Genomic DNA, 12497 nt, shown 5'->3' on the forward strand with positions numbered 1-12497 from the left:
CCCATGTCTCCTTGGTTTCAAATAGGCCTTCAAGTGATCCGAAACCTAAAATCGTGCTTATCCCAGACAAAAGAGAATATTTTTTCTCTCATAGCAAGAAATGGTAGCATATAAGTACTCCTAGAAAAAAAAAAAAACACCGCCAAATCCACTTGACTGGAGCTCAAGGACAGTATTTAAAAAATAAAAGTAGAACTTTTTTGAAAGAAAAAATGATATTGCAACTGCTATCGTGACGTGTTAGGGATATATTCATGCATGTTTGAAAAGTTACTAAATATCCACTGTAAAGCAAGAAGTGGCAGGTAATACCAAGTACCTTTGGATCAAGGTCCGTTTGTGGGTAAACCCAGATAAAACACAAGAGTTGTTAATACATTTGAAATGCCACTATCCAGCAACTGTGTTGAGCATTTTGATGCTCTATTTTTCAGAAAATCTGCCGATCCACGTCAGATTCTATTTCTGACTGCTTGCGGCAAGAAGACTTCTGAATGTGTCCCAAAGCAGTGGCTATCAGTGTGAATCTCAACAAATGCAACAACACCATGTCATATGAAGCAAAGGAAGCACACCTCTAAGGAGCGATTCTGATTGCTATTCGTATACATGTTGATACATCAGGAAAAACATTTCTGAAACTGGCACAACAAGGACATAAAATGCCTTCCTGCAAATTAAGCTTACCAACGATACTTGTCAGGGTGGCTTTTTTGCTTGAAGATTTTAGGCCACCGGATTTGCATGCCACAATGGGATGTCTGGAGAATGTCGGAGAAAATGCAAAGCTCTTTCCTAATAAAAGCAGCGTTTCCTTTGTGGGGAGTTGAACATATTGTTTGGCAGAAACATTGCAGGAGATTTGGTTTTGGACAAGAGGACTTGTAGCCATCTTGCAGAAGTTTCCATTCAGTTGATAGCATGCTGCTGAACTAATCTGAGTTCTACTAGGAGAAGGCATGCATATTAATTAAGGCAACAGGAAAGGGAACTCCTAAAGGTTTTATTCTAAAGCCTTGCTTTAGATGTGACTTGAAAGAGTCAAGCAAGATCTCAAACACCCCAGATGGGACTCGAACCCACAATCCCTGGCTTAGGAGGCCAGTGCCTTATCAATTAGGCCACTGGGGCTTTCGCGAGATGACAGCAAAGACTTTTTTTTCTTTCAGAAGGCATCCGTTCTCTTACTTTACAAGGTAAGGGTGGCAAAATCTTTGTTTTTATTTTCCCTTGTAAACTTGCTACAGAATTGCAAGCGGTTTGAGCTACAAAGTCAGAAGAATGAGTTTTCTGAAAGAGAAAAGCCATGTCGCAGCTCTCCACACCTCTTTTCATCAAGTAGAAGGCGCACATTTTCTTTATCTGTTCTGGTCCACAATTTAAAGAATGTGGTCAGTGTAACAGAAAGACAGCTCATTCAAGCACCCTTGAGGAAAGAACCTTGAGTTTCTTTGGGCGCTTATTGCCCTGTTGTAAAGTTCTCAGGCCATAGGGTGCAAGTGCAGATTACATTTTCCATGAATAAAGGCAAAAAGCAAGAAACTGCATGCTCCAGGTGAGGCTCGAACTCACAACCTCGGCATTGCTCAACAGATACTGCCATATAAGTACCGCGCGCTGACCGATTGCGCCACTGGAGGACAGAAGCCATCACGGAAATCCATCACCCATGTCTCCTTGGTTTCAAATAGGCCTTCAAGTGATCCGAAACCTAAAATCGTGCTTATCCCAGACAAAAGAGAATATTTTTTCTCTCATAGCAAGAAATGGTAGCATATAAGTACTCCTAGAAAAAAAAAAACACCGCCAAATCCACTTGACTGGAGCTCAAGGACAGTATTTAAAAAATAAAAGTAGAACTTTTTTGAAAGAAAAAATGATATTGCAACTGCTATCGTGACGTGTTAGGGATATATTCATGCATGTTTGAAAAGTTACTAAATATCCACTGTAAAGCAAGAAGTGGCAGGTAATACCAAGTACCTTTGGATCAAGGTCCGTTTGTGGGTAAACCCAGATAAAACACAAGAGTTGTTAATACATTTGAAATGCCACTATCCAGCAACTGTGTTGAGCATTTTGATGCTCTATTTTTCAGAAAATCTGCCGATCCACGTCAGATTCTATTTCTGACTGCTTGCGGCAAGAAGACTTCTGAATGTGTCCCAAAGCAGTGGCTATCAGTGTGAATCTCAACAAATGCAACAACACCATGTCATATGAAGCAAAGGAAGCACACCTCTAAGGAGCGATTCTGATTGCTATTCGTATACATGTTGATACATCAGGAAAAACATTTCTGAAACTGGCACAACAAGGACATAAAATGCCTTCCTGCAAATTAAGCTTACCAACGATACTTGTCAGGGTGGCTTTTTTGCTTGAAGATTTTAGGCCACCGGATTTGCATGCCACAATGGGATGTCTGGAGAATGTCGGAGAAAATGCAAAGCTCTTTCCTAATAAAAGCAGCGTTTCCTTTGTGGGGAGTTGAACATATTGTTTGGCAGAAACATTGCAGGAGATTTGGTTTTGGACAAGAGGACTTGTAGCCATCTTGCAGAAGTTTCCATTCAGTTGATAGCATGCTGCTGAACTAATCTGAGTTCTACTAGGAGAAGGCACGCATATTAATTAAGGCAACAGGAAAGGGAACTCCTAAAGGTTTTATTCTAAAGCCTTGCTTTAGATGTGACTTGAAAGAGTCAAGCAAGATCTCAAACACCCCAGATGGGACTCGAACCCACAATCCCTGGCTTAGGAGGCCAGTGCCTTATCCATTAGGCCACTGGGGCTTTCGCTAGATGACAGCAAAGACTTTTTTTTTCTTTCAGAAGGCATCCGTTCTCTTACTTTACAAGGTAAGGGTGGCAAAATCTTTGTTTTTATTTTCCCTTGTAAACTAGCTACAGAATTGCAAGCGGTTTGAGCTACAAAGTCAGAAGAATGAGTTTTCTGAAAGAGAAAAGCCATGTCGCAGCTCTCCACACCTCTTTTCATCAAGTAGAAGGCGCACATTTTCTTTATCTGTTCTGGTCCACAATTTAAAGAATGTGGTCAGTGTAACAGAAAGACAGCTCATTCAAGCACCCTTGAGGAAAGAACCTTGAGTTTCTTTGGGCGCTTATTGCCCTGTTGTAAAGTTCTCAGGCCATAGGGTGCAAGTGCAGATTACATTTTCCATGAATAAAGGCAAAAAGCAAGAAACTGCATGCTGCAGGTGAGGCTCGAACGCACAACCTCGGCATTGCTCAACAGATACTGCCATATAAGTACCGCGCGCTGACCGATTGCGCCACTGGAGCACAGAAGCCATCACGGAAATCCATCACCCATGTCTCCTTGGTTTCAAATAGGCCTTCAAGTGATCCGAAACCTAAAATCGTGCTTATCCCAGACAAAAGAGAATATTTTTTCTCTCATAGCAAGAAATGGTAGCATATAAGTACTCCTAGAAAAAAAAAAAACACCGCCAAATCCACTTGACTGGAGCTCAAGGACAGTATTTAAAAAATAAAAGTAGAACTTTTTTGAAAGAAAAAATGATATTGCAACTGCTATCGTGACGTGTTAGGGATATATTCATGCATGTTTGAAAAGTTACTAAATATCCACTGTAAAGCAAGAAGTGGCAGGTAATACCAAGTACCTTTGGATCAAGGTCCGTTTGTGGGTAAACCCAGATAAAACACAAGAGTTGTTAATACATTTGAAATGCCACTATCCAGCAACTGTGTTGAGCATTTTGATGCTCTATTTTTCAGAAAATCTGCCGATCCACGTCAGATTCTATTTCTGACTGCTTGCGGCAAGAAGACTTCTGAATGTGTCCCAAAGCAGTGGCTATCAGTGTGAATCTCAACAAATGCAACAACACCATGTCATATGAAGCAAAGGAAGCACACCTCTAAGGAGCGATTCTGATTGCTATTCGTATACATGTTGATACATCAGGAAAAACATTTCTGAAACTGGCACAACAAGGACATAAAATGCCTTCCTGCAAATTAAGCTTACCAACGATACTTGTCAGGGTGGCTTTTTTGCTTGAAGATTTTAGGCCACCGGATTTGCATGCCACAATGGGATGTCTGGAGAATGTCGGAGAAAATGCAAAGCTCTTTCCTAATAAAAGCAGCGTTTCCTTTGTGGGGAGTTGAACATATTGTTTGGCAGAAACATTGCAGGAGATTTGGTTTTGGACAAGAGGACTTGTAGCCATCTTGCAGAAGTTTCCATTCAGTTGATAGCATGCTGCTGAACTAATCTGAGTTCTACTAGGAGAAGGCATGCATATTAATTAAGGCAACAGGAAAGGGAACTCCTAAAGGTTTTATTCTAAAGCCTTGCTTTAGATGTGACTTGAAAGAGTCAAGCAAGATCTCAAACACCCCAGATGGGACTCGAACCCACAATCCCTGGCTTAGGAGGCCAGTGCCTTATCAATTAGGCCACTGGGGCTTTCGCGAGATGACAGCAAAGACTTTTTTTTCTTTCAGAAGGCATCCGTTCTCTTACTTTACAAGGTAAGGGTGGCAAAATCTTTGTTTTTATTTTCCCTTGTAAACTTGCTACAGAATTGCAAGCGGTTTGAGCTACAAAGTCAGAAGAATGAGTTTTCTGAAAGAGAAAAGCCATGTCGCAGCTCTCCACACCTCTTTTCATCAAGTAGAAGGCGCACATTTTCTTTATCTGTTCTGGTCCACAATTTAAAGAATGTGGTCAGTGTAACAGAAAGACAGCTCATTCAAGCACCCTTGAGGAAAGAACCTTGAGTTTCTTTGGGCGCTTATTGCCCTGTTGTAAAGTTGTCAGGCCATAGGGTGCAAGTGCAGATTACATTTTCCATGAATAAAGGCAAAAAGCAAGAAACTGCATGCTCCAGGTGAGGCTCGAACTCACAACCTCGGCATTGCTCAACAGATACTGCCATATAAGTACCGCGCGCTGACCGATTGCGCCACTGGAGCACAGAAGCCATCACGGAAATCCATCACCCATGTCTCCTTGGTTTCAAATAGGCCTTCAAGTGATCCGAAACCTAAAATCGTGCTTATCCCAGACAAAAGAGAATATTTTTTCTCTCATAGCAAGAAATGGTAGCATATAAGTACTCCTAGAAAAAAAAAAAAACACCGCCAAATCCACTTGACTGGAGCTCAAGGACAGTATTTAAAAAATAAAAGTAGAACTTTTTTGAAAGAAAAAATGATATTGCAACTGCTATCGTGACGTGTTAGGGATATATTCATGCATGTTTGAAAAGTTACTAAATATCCACTGTAAAGCAAGAAGTGGCAGGTAATACCAAGTACCTTTGGATCAAGGTCCGTTTGTGGGTAAACCCAGATAAAACACAAGAGTTGTTAATACATTTGAAATGCCACTATCCAGCAACTGTGTTGAGCATTTTGATGCTCTATTTTTCAGAAAATCTGCCGATCCACGTCAGATTCTATTTCTGACTGCTTGCGGCAAGAAGACTTCTGAATGTGTCCCAAAGCAGTGGCTATCAGTGTGAATCTCAACAAATGCAACAACACCATGTCATATGAAGCAAAGGAAGCACACCTCTAAGGAGCGATTCTGATTGCTATTCGTATACATGTTGATACATCAGGAAAAACATTTCTGAAACTGGCACAACAAGGACATAAAATGCCTTCCTGCAAATTAAGCTTACCAACGATACTTGTCAGGGTGGCTTTTTTGCTTGAAGATTTTAGGCCACCGGATTTGCATGCCACAATGGGATGTCTGGAGAATGTCGGAGAAAATGCAAAGCTCTTTCCTAATAAAAGCAGCGTTTCCTTTGTGGGGAGTTGAACATATTGTTTGGCAGAAACATTGCAGGAGATTTGGTTTTGGACAAGAGGACTTGTAGCCATCTTGCAGAAGTTTCCATTCAGTTGATAGCATGCTGCTGAACTAATCTGAGTTCTACTAGGAGAAGGCATGCATATTAATTAAGGCAACAGGAAAGGGAAGTCCTAAAGGTTTTATTCTAAAGCCTTGCTTTAGATGTGACTTGAAAGAGTCAAGCAAGATCTCAAACACCCCAGATGGGACTCGAACCCACAGTCCCTGGCTTAGGAGGCCAGTGCCTTATCCATTAGGCCACTGGGGCTTTCGCTAGATGACAGCAAAGACTTTTTTTTTCTTTCAGAAGGCATCCGTTCTCTTACTTTACAAGGTAAGGGTGGCAAAATCTTTGTTTTTATTTTCCCTTGTAAACTTGCTACAGAATTGCAAGCGGTTTGAGCTACAAAGTCAGAAGAATGAGTTTTCTGAAAGAGAAAAGCCATGTCGCAGCTCTCCACACCTCTTTTCATCAAGTAGAAGGCGCACATTTTCTTTATCTGTTCTGGTCCACAATTTAAAGAATGTGGTCAGTGTAACAGAAAGACAGCTCATTCAAGCACCCTTGAGGAAAGAACCTTGAGTTTCTTTGGGCGCTTATTGCCCTGTTGTAAAGTTCTCAGGCCATAGGGTGCAAGTGCAGATTACATTTTCCATGAATAAAGGCAAAAAGCAAGAAACTGCATGCTCCAGGTGAGGCTCAAACTCACAACCTCGGCATTGCTCAACAGATACTGCCATATAAGTACCGCGCGCTGACCGATTGCGCCACTGGAGCACAGAAGCCATCACGGAAATCCATCACCCATGTCTCCTTGGTTTCAAATAGGCCTTCAAGTGATCCGAAACCTAAAATCGTGCTTATCCCAGACAAAAGAGAATATTTTTTCTCTCATAGCAAGAAATGGTAGCATATAAGTACTCCTAGAAAAAAAAAAAAACACCGCCAAATCCACTTGACTGGAGCTCAAGGACAGTATTTAAAAAATAAAAGTAGAACTTTTTTGAAAGAAAAAATGATATTGCAACTGCTATCGTGACGTGTTAGGGATATATTCATGCATGTTTGAAAAGTTACTAAATATCCACTGTAAAGCAAGAAGTGGCAGGTAATACCAAGTACCTTTGGATCAAGGTCCGTTTGTGGGTAAACCCAGATAAAACACAAGAGTTGTTAATACATTTGAAATGCCACTATCCAGCAACTGTGTTGAGCATTTTGATGCTCTATTTTTCAGAAAATCTGCCGATCCACGTCAGATTCTATTTCTGACTGCTTGCGGCAAGAAGACTTCTGAATGTGTCCCAAAGCAGTGGCTATCAGTGTGAATCTCAACAAATGCAACAACACCATGTCATATGAAGCAAAGGAAGCACACCTCTAAGGAGCGATTCTGATTGCTATTCGTATACATGTTGATACATCAGGAAAAACATTTCTGAAACTGGCACAACAAGGACATAAAATGCCTTCCTGCAAATTAAGCTTACCAACGATACTTGTCAGGGTGGCTTTTTTGCTTGAAGATTTTAGGCCACCGGATTTGCATGCCACAATGGGATGTCTGGAGAATGTCGGAGAAAATGCAAAGCTCTTTCCTAATAAAAGCAGCGTTTCCTTTGTGGGGAGTTGAACATATTGTTTGGCAGAAACATTGCAGGAGATTTGGTTTTGGACAAGAGGACTTGTAGCCATCTTGCAGAAGTTTTCATTCAGTTGATAGCATGCTGCTGAACTAATCTGAGTTCTACTAGGAGAAGGCACGCATATTAATTAAGGCAACAGGAAAGGGAACTCCTAAAGGTTTTATTCTAAAGCCTTGCTTTAGATGTGACTTGAAAGAGTCAAGCAAGATCTCAAACACCCCAGATGGGACTCGAACCCACAATCCCTGGCTTAGGAGGCCAGTGCCTTATCCATTAGGCCACTGGGGCTTTCGCTAGATGACAGCAAAGACTTTTTTTTTCTTTCAGAAGGCATCCGTTCTCTTACTTTACAAGGTAAGGGTGGCAAAATCTTTGTTTTTATTTTCCCTTGTAAACTTGCTACAGAATTGCAAGCGGTTTGAGCTACAAAGTCAGAAGAATGAGTTTTCTGAAAGAGAAAAGCCATGTCGCAGCTCTCCACACCTCTTTTCATCAAGTAGAAGGCGCACATTTTCTTTATCTGTTCTGGTCCACAATTTAAAGAATGTGGTCAGTGTAACAGAAAGACAGCTCATTCAAGCACCCTTGAGGAAAGAACCTTGAGTTTCTTTGGGCGCTTATTGCCCTGTTGTAAAGTTCTCAGGCCATAGGGTGCAAGTGCAGATTACATTTTCCATGAATAAAGGCAAAAAGCAAGAAACTGCATGCTCCAGGTGAGGCTCGAACTCACAACCTCGGCATTGCTCAACAGATACTGCCATATAAGTACCGCGCGCTGACCGATTGCGCCACTGGAGCACAGAAGCCATCACGGAAATCCATCACCCATGTCTCCTTGGTTTCAAATAGGCCTTCAAGTGATCCGAAACCTAAAATCGTGCTTATCCCAGACAAAAGAGAATATTTTTTCTCTCATAGCAAGAAATGGTAGCATATAAGTACTCCTAGAAAAAAAAAAACACCGCCAAATCCACTTGACTGGAGCTCAAGGACAGTATTTAAAAAATAAAAGTAGAACTTTTTTGAAAGAAAAAATGATATTGCAACTGCTATCGTGACGTGTTAGGGATATATTCATGCATGTTTGAAAAGTTACTAAATATCCACTGTAAAGCAAGAAGTGGCAGGTAATACCAAGTACCTTTGGATCAAGGTCCGTTTGTGGGTAAACCCAGATAAAACACAAGAGTTGTTAATACATTTGAAATGCCACTATCCAGCAACTGTGTTGAGCATTTTGATGCTCTATTTTTCAGAAAATCTGCCGATCCACGTCAGAATCTATTTCTGACTGCTTGCGGCAAGAAGACTTCTGAATGTGTCCCAAAGCAGTGGCTATCAGTGTGAATCTCAACAAATGCAACAACACCATGTCATATGAAGCAAAGGAAGCACACCTCTAAGGAGCGATTCTGATTGCTATTCGTATACATGTTGATACATCAGGAAAAACATTTCTGAAACTGGCACAAAAAGGACATAAAATGCCTTCCTGCAAATTAAGCTTACCAACGATACTTGTCAGGGTGGCTTTTTTGCTTGAAGATTTTAGGCCACCGGATTTGCATGCCACAATGGGATGTCTGGAGAATGTCGGAGAAAATGCAAAGCTCTTTCCTAATAAAAGCAGCGTTTCCTTTGTTTGGAGTTGAACATATTGTTTGGCAGAAACATTGCAGGAGATTTGGTTTTGGACAAGAGGACTTGTAGCCATCTTGCAGAAGTTTCCATTCAGTTGATAGCATGCTGCTGAACTAATCTGAGTTCTACTAGGAGAAGGCACGCATATTAATTAAGGCAACAGGAAAGGGAAGTCCTAAAGGTTTTATTCTAAAGCCTTGCTTTAGATGTGACTTGAAAGAGTCAAGCAAGATCTCAAACACCCCAGATGGGACTCGAACCCACAATCCCTGGCTTAGGAGGCCAGTGCCTTATCCATTAGGCCACTGGGGCTTTCGCTAGATGACAGCAAAGACTTTTTTTTTCTTTCAGAAGGCATCCGTTCTCTTACTTTACAAGGTAAGGGTGGCAAAATCTTTGTTTTTATTTTCCCTTGTAAACTTGCTACAGAATTGCAAGCGGTTTGAGCTACAAAGTCAGAAGAATGAGTTTTCTGAAAGAGAAAAGCCATGTCGCAGCTCTCCACACCTCTTTTCATCAAGTAGAAGGCGCACATTTTCTTTATCTGTTCTGGTCCACAATTTAAAGAATGTGGTCAGTGTAACAGAAAGACAGCTCATTCAAGCACCCTTGAGGAAAGAACCTTGAGTTTCTTTGGGCGCTTATTGCCCTGTTGTAAAGTTCTCAGGCCATAGGGTGCAAGTGCAGATTACATTTTCCATGAATAAAGGCAAAAAGCAAGAAACTGCATGCTCCAGGTGAGGCTCGAACTCACAACCTCGGCATTGCTCAACAGATACTGCCATATAAGTACCGCGCGCTGACCGATTGCGCCACTGGAGCACAGAAGCCATCACGGAAATCCATCACCCATGTCTCCTTGGTTTCAAATAGGCCTTCAAGTGATCCGAAACCTAAAATCGTGCTTATCCCAGACAAAAGAGAATATTTTTTCTCTCATAGCAAGAAATGGTAGCATATAAGTACTCCTAGAAAAAAAAAAAACACCGCCAAATCCACTTGACTGGAGCTCAAGGACAGTATTTAAAAAATAAAAGTAGAACTTTTTTGAAAGAAAAAATGATATTGCAACTGCTATCGTGACGTGTTAGGGATATATTCATGCATGTTTGAAAAGTTACTAAATATCCACTGTAAAGCAAGAAGTGGCAGGTAATACCAAGTACCTTTGGATCAAGGTCCGTTTGTGGGTAAACCCAGATAAAACACAAGAGTTGTTAATACATTTGAAATGCCACTATCCAGCAACTGTGTTGAGCATTTTGATGCTCTATTTTTCAGAAAATCTGCCGATCCACGTCAGATTCTATTTCTGACTGCTTGCGGCAAGAAGACTTCTGAATGTGTCCCAAAGCAGTGGCTATCAGTGTGAATCTCAACAAATGCAACAACACCATGTCATATGAAGCAAAGGAAGCACACCTCTAAGGAGCGATTCTGATTGCTATTCGTATACATGTTGATACATCAGGAAAAACATTTCTGAAACTGGCACAACAAGGACATAAAATGCCTTCCTGCAAATTAAGCTTACCAACGATACTTGTCAGGGTGGCTTTTTTGCTTGAAGATTTTAGGCCACCGGATTTGCATGCCACAATGGGATGTGTGGAGAATGTCGGAGAAAATGCAAAGCTCTTTCCTAATAAAAGCAGCGTTTCCTTTGTGGGGAGTTGAACATATTGTTTGGCAGAAACATTGCAGGAGATTTGGTTTTGGACAAGAGGACTTGTAGCCATCTTGCAGAAGTTTCCATTCAGTTGATAGCATGCTGCTGAACTAATCTGAGTTCTACTAGGAGAAGGCACGCATATTAATTAAGGCAACAGGAAAGGGAACTCCTAAAGGTTTTATTCTAAAGCCTTGCTTTAGATGTGACTTGAAAGAGTCAAGCAAGATCTCAAACACCCCAGATGGGACTCGAACCCACAATCCCTGGCTTAGGAGGCCAGTGCCTTATCCATTAGGCCACTGGGGCTTTCGCTAGATGACAGCAAAGACTTTTTTTTTCTTTCAGAAGGCATCCGTTCTCTTACTTTACAAGGTAAGGGTGGCAAAATCTTTGTTTTTATTTTCCCTTGTAAACTTGCTACAGAATTGCAAGCGGTTTGAGCTACAAAGTCAGAAGAATGAGTTTTCTGAAAGAGAAAAGCCATGTCGCAGCTCTCCACACCTCTTTTCATCAAGTAGAAGGCGCACATTTTCTTTATCTGTTCTGGTCCACAATTTAAAGAATGTGGTCAGTGTAACAGAAAGACAGCTCATTCAAGCACCCTTGAGGAAAGAACCTTGAGTTTCTTTGGGCGCTTATTGCCCTGTTGTAAAGTTCTCAGGCCATAGGGTGCAAGTGCAGATTACATTTTCCATGAATAAAGGCAAAAAGCAAGAAACTGCATGCTCCAGGTGAGGCTCGAACTCACAACCTCGGCATTGCTCAACAGATACTGCCATATAAGTACCGCGCGCTGACCGATTGCGCCACTGGAGCACAGAAGCCATCACGGAAATCCATCACCCATGTCTCCTTGGTTTCAAATAGGCCTTCAAGTGATCCGAAACCTAAAATCGTGCTTATCCCAGACAAAAGAGAATATTTTTTCTCTCATAGCAAGAAATGGTAGCATATAAGTACTCCTAGAAAAAAAAAAAACACCGCCAAATCCACTTGACTGGAGCTCAAGGACAGTATTTAAAAAATAAAAGTAGAACTTTTTTGAAAGAAAAAATGATATTGCAACTGCTATCGTGACGTGTTAGGGATATATTCATGCATGTTTGAAAAGTTACTAAATATCCACTGTAAAGCAAGAAGTGGCAGGTAATACCAAGTACCTTTGGATCAAGGTCCGTTTGTGGGTAAACCCAGATAAAACACAAGAGTTGTTAATACATTTGAAATGCCACTATCCAGCAACTGTGTTGAGCATTTTGATGCTCTATTTTTCAGAAAATCTGCCGATCCACGTCAGATTCTATTTCTGACTGCTTGCGGCAAGAAGACTTCTGAATGTGTCCCAAAGCAGTGGCTATCAGTGTGAATCTCAACAAATGCAACAACACCATGTCATATGAAGCAAAGGAAGCACACCTCTAAGGAGCAATTCTGATTGCTATTCGTATACATGTTGATACATCAGGAAAAACATTTCTGAAACTGGCACAACAAGGACATAAAATGCCTTCCTGCAAATTAAGCTTACCAACGATACTTGTCAGGGTGGCATTTTTTCTTGAAGATTTTAGGCCACCGGATTTGCATGCCACAATGGGATGTGTGGAGAATGTCGGAGAAAATGCAAAGCTCTTTCCTAATAAAAGCAGCGTTTCCTTTGTGGGGAGTTGAACATATT

At 41.2% G+C, this 12497-nt stretch overlaps 11 non-coding genes across 11 annotated transcripts; all 11 read right to left on the minus strand.

Moving 5' to 3' along the window:
* Positions 1-1058: 1058 nt before the first annotated feature.
* TRNAR-CCU (transfer RNA arginine (anticodon CCU)) lies at positions 1059-1131 on the minus strand. Its single transcript has one exon. It is a non-coding gene; the product is annotated as a tRNA-Arg (tRNA).
* A 1591-nt stretch (positions 1132-2722) lies between these two features.
* Positions 2723-2795, minus strand: TRNAR-CCU (transfer RNA arginine (anticodon CCU)). Its single transcript has one exon. It is a non-coding gene; the product is annotated as a tRNA-Arg (tRNA).
* Positions 2796-4388: 1593 nt separating this feature from the next.
* TRNAR-CCU (transfer RNA arginine (anticodon CCU)) lies at positions 4389-4461 on the minus strand. Its single transcript has one exon. It is a non-coding gene; the product is annotated as a tRNA-Arg (tRNA).
* A 416-nt stretch (positions 4462-4877) lies between these two features.
* Positions 4878-4970, minus strand: TRNAI-UAU (transfer RNA isoleucine (anticodon UAU)). The gene is given in 2 exon segments: positions 4878-4913; positions 4933-4970. It is a non-coding gene; the product is annotated as a tRNA-Ile (tRNA).
* Positions 4971-6054: 1084 nt separating this feature from the next.
* TRNAR-CCU (transfer RNA arginine (anticodon CCU)) lies at positions 6055-6127 on the minus strand. The gene has a single exon. It is a non-coding gene; the product is annotated as a tRNA-Arg (tRNA).
* Positions 6128-7721: 1594 nt separating this feature from the next.
* TRNAR-CCU (transfer RNA arginine (anticodon CCU)) lies at positions 7722-7794 on the minus strand. Its single transcript has one exon. It is a non-coding gene; the product is annotated as a tRNA-Arg (tRNA).
* Positions 7795-8211: 417 nt separating this feature from the next.
* Positions 8212-8304, minus strand: TRNAI-UAU (transfer RNA isoleucine (anticodon UAU)). Its single transcript is given in 2 exon segments — positions 8212-8247; positions 8267-8304. It is a non-coding gene; the product is annotated as a tRNA-Ile (tRNA).
* A 1082-nt stretch (positions 8305-9386) lies between these two features.
* On the minus strand, positions 9387-9459 carry TRNAR-CCU (transfer RNA arginine (anticodon CCU)). The gene has a single exon. It is a non-coding gene; the product is annotated as a tRNA-Arg (tRNA).
* Positions 9460-9876: 417 nt separating this feature from the next.
* On the minus strand, positions 9877-9969 carry TRNAI-UAU (transfer RNA isoleucine (anticodon UAU)). The gene is given in 2 exon segments: positions 9877-9912; positions 9932-9969. It is a non-coding gene; the product is annotated as a tRNA-Ile (tRNA).
* A 1083-nt stretch (positions 9970-11052) lies between these two features.
* Positions 11053-11125, minus strand: TRNAR-CCU (transfer RNA arginine (anticodon CCU)). Its single transcript has one exon. It is a non-coding gene; the product is annotated as a tRNA-Arg (tRNA).
* Positions 11126-11542: 417 nt separating this feature from the next.
* On the minus strand, positions 11543-11635 carry TRNAI-UAU (transfer RNA isoleucine (anticodon UAU)). Its single transcript is given in 2 exon segments — positions 11543-11578; positions 11598-11635. It is a non-coding gene; the product is annotated as a tRNA-Ile (tRNA).
* Positions 11636-12497: the final 862 nt, after the last annotated feature.

This window comes from Lithobates pipiens, unplaced genomic scaffold, assembly GCF_037356315.1.
Source record: "Lithobates pipiens isolate NorthernLeopardFrog02 unplaced genomic scaffold, aLitPip1_a1.2 Scaffold_8, whole genome shotgun sequence".
NCBI classification, from domain to species: Eukaryota; Metazoa; Chordata; class Amphibia; order Anura; family Ranidae; genus Lithobates; species Lithobates pipiens.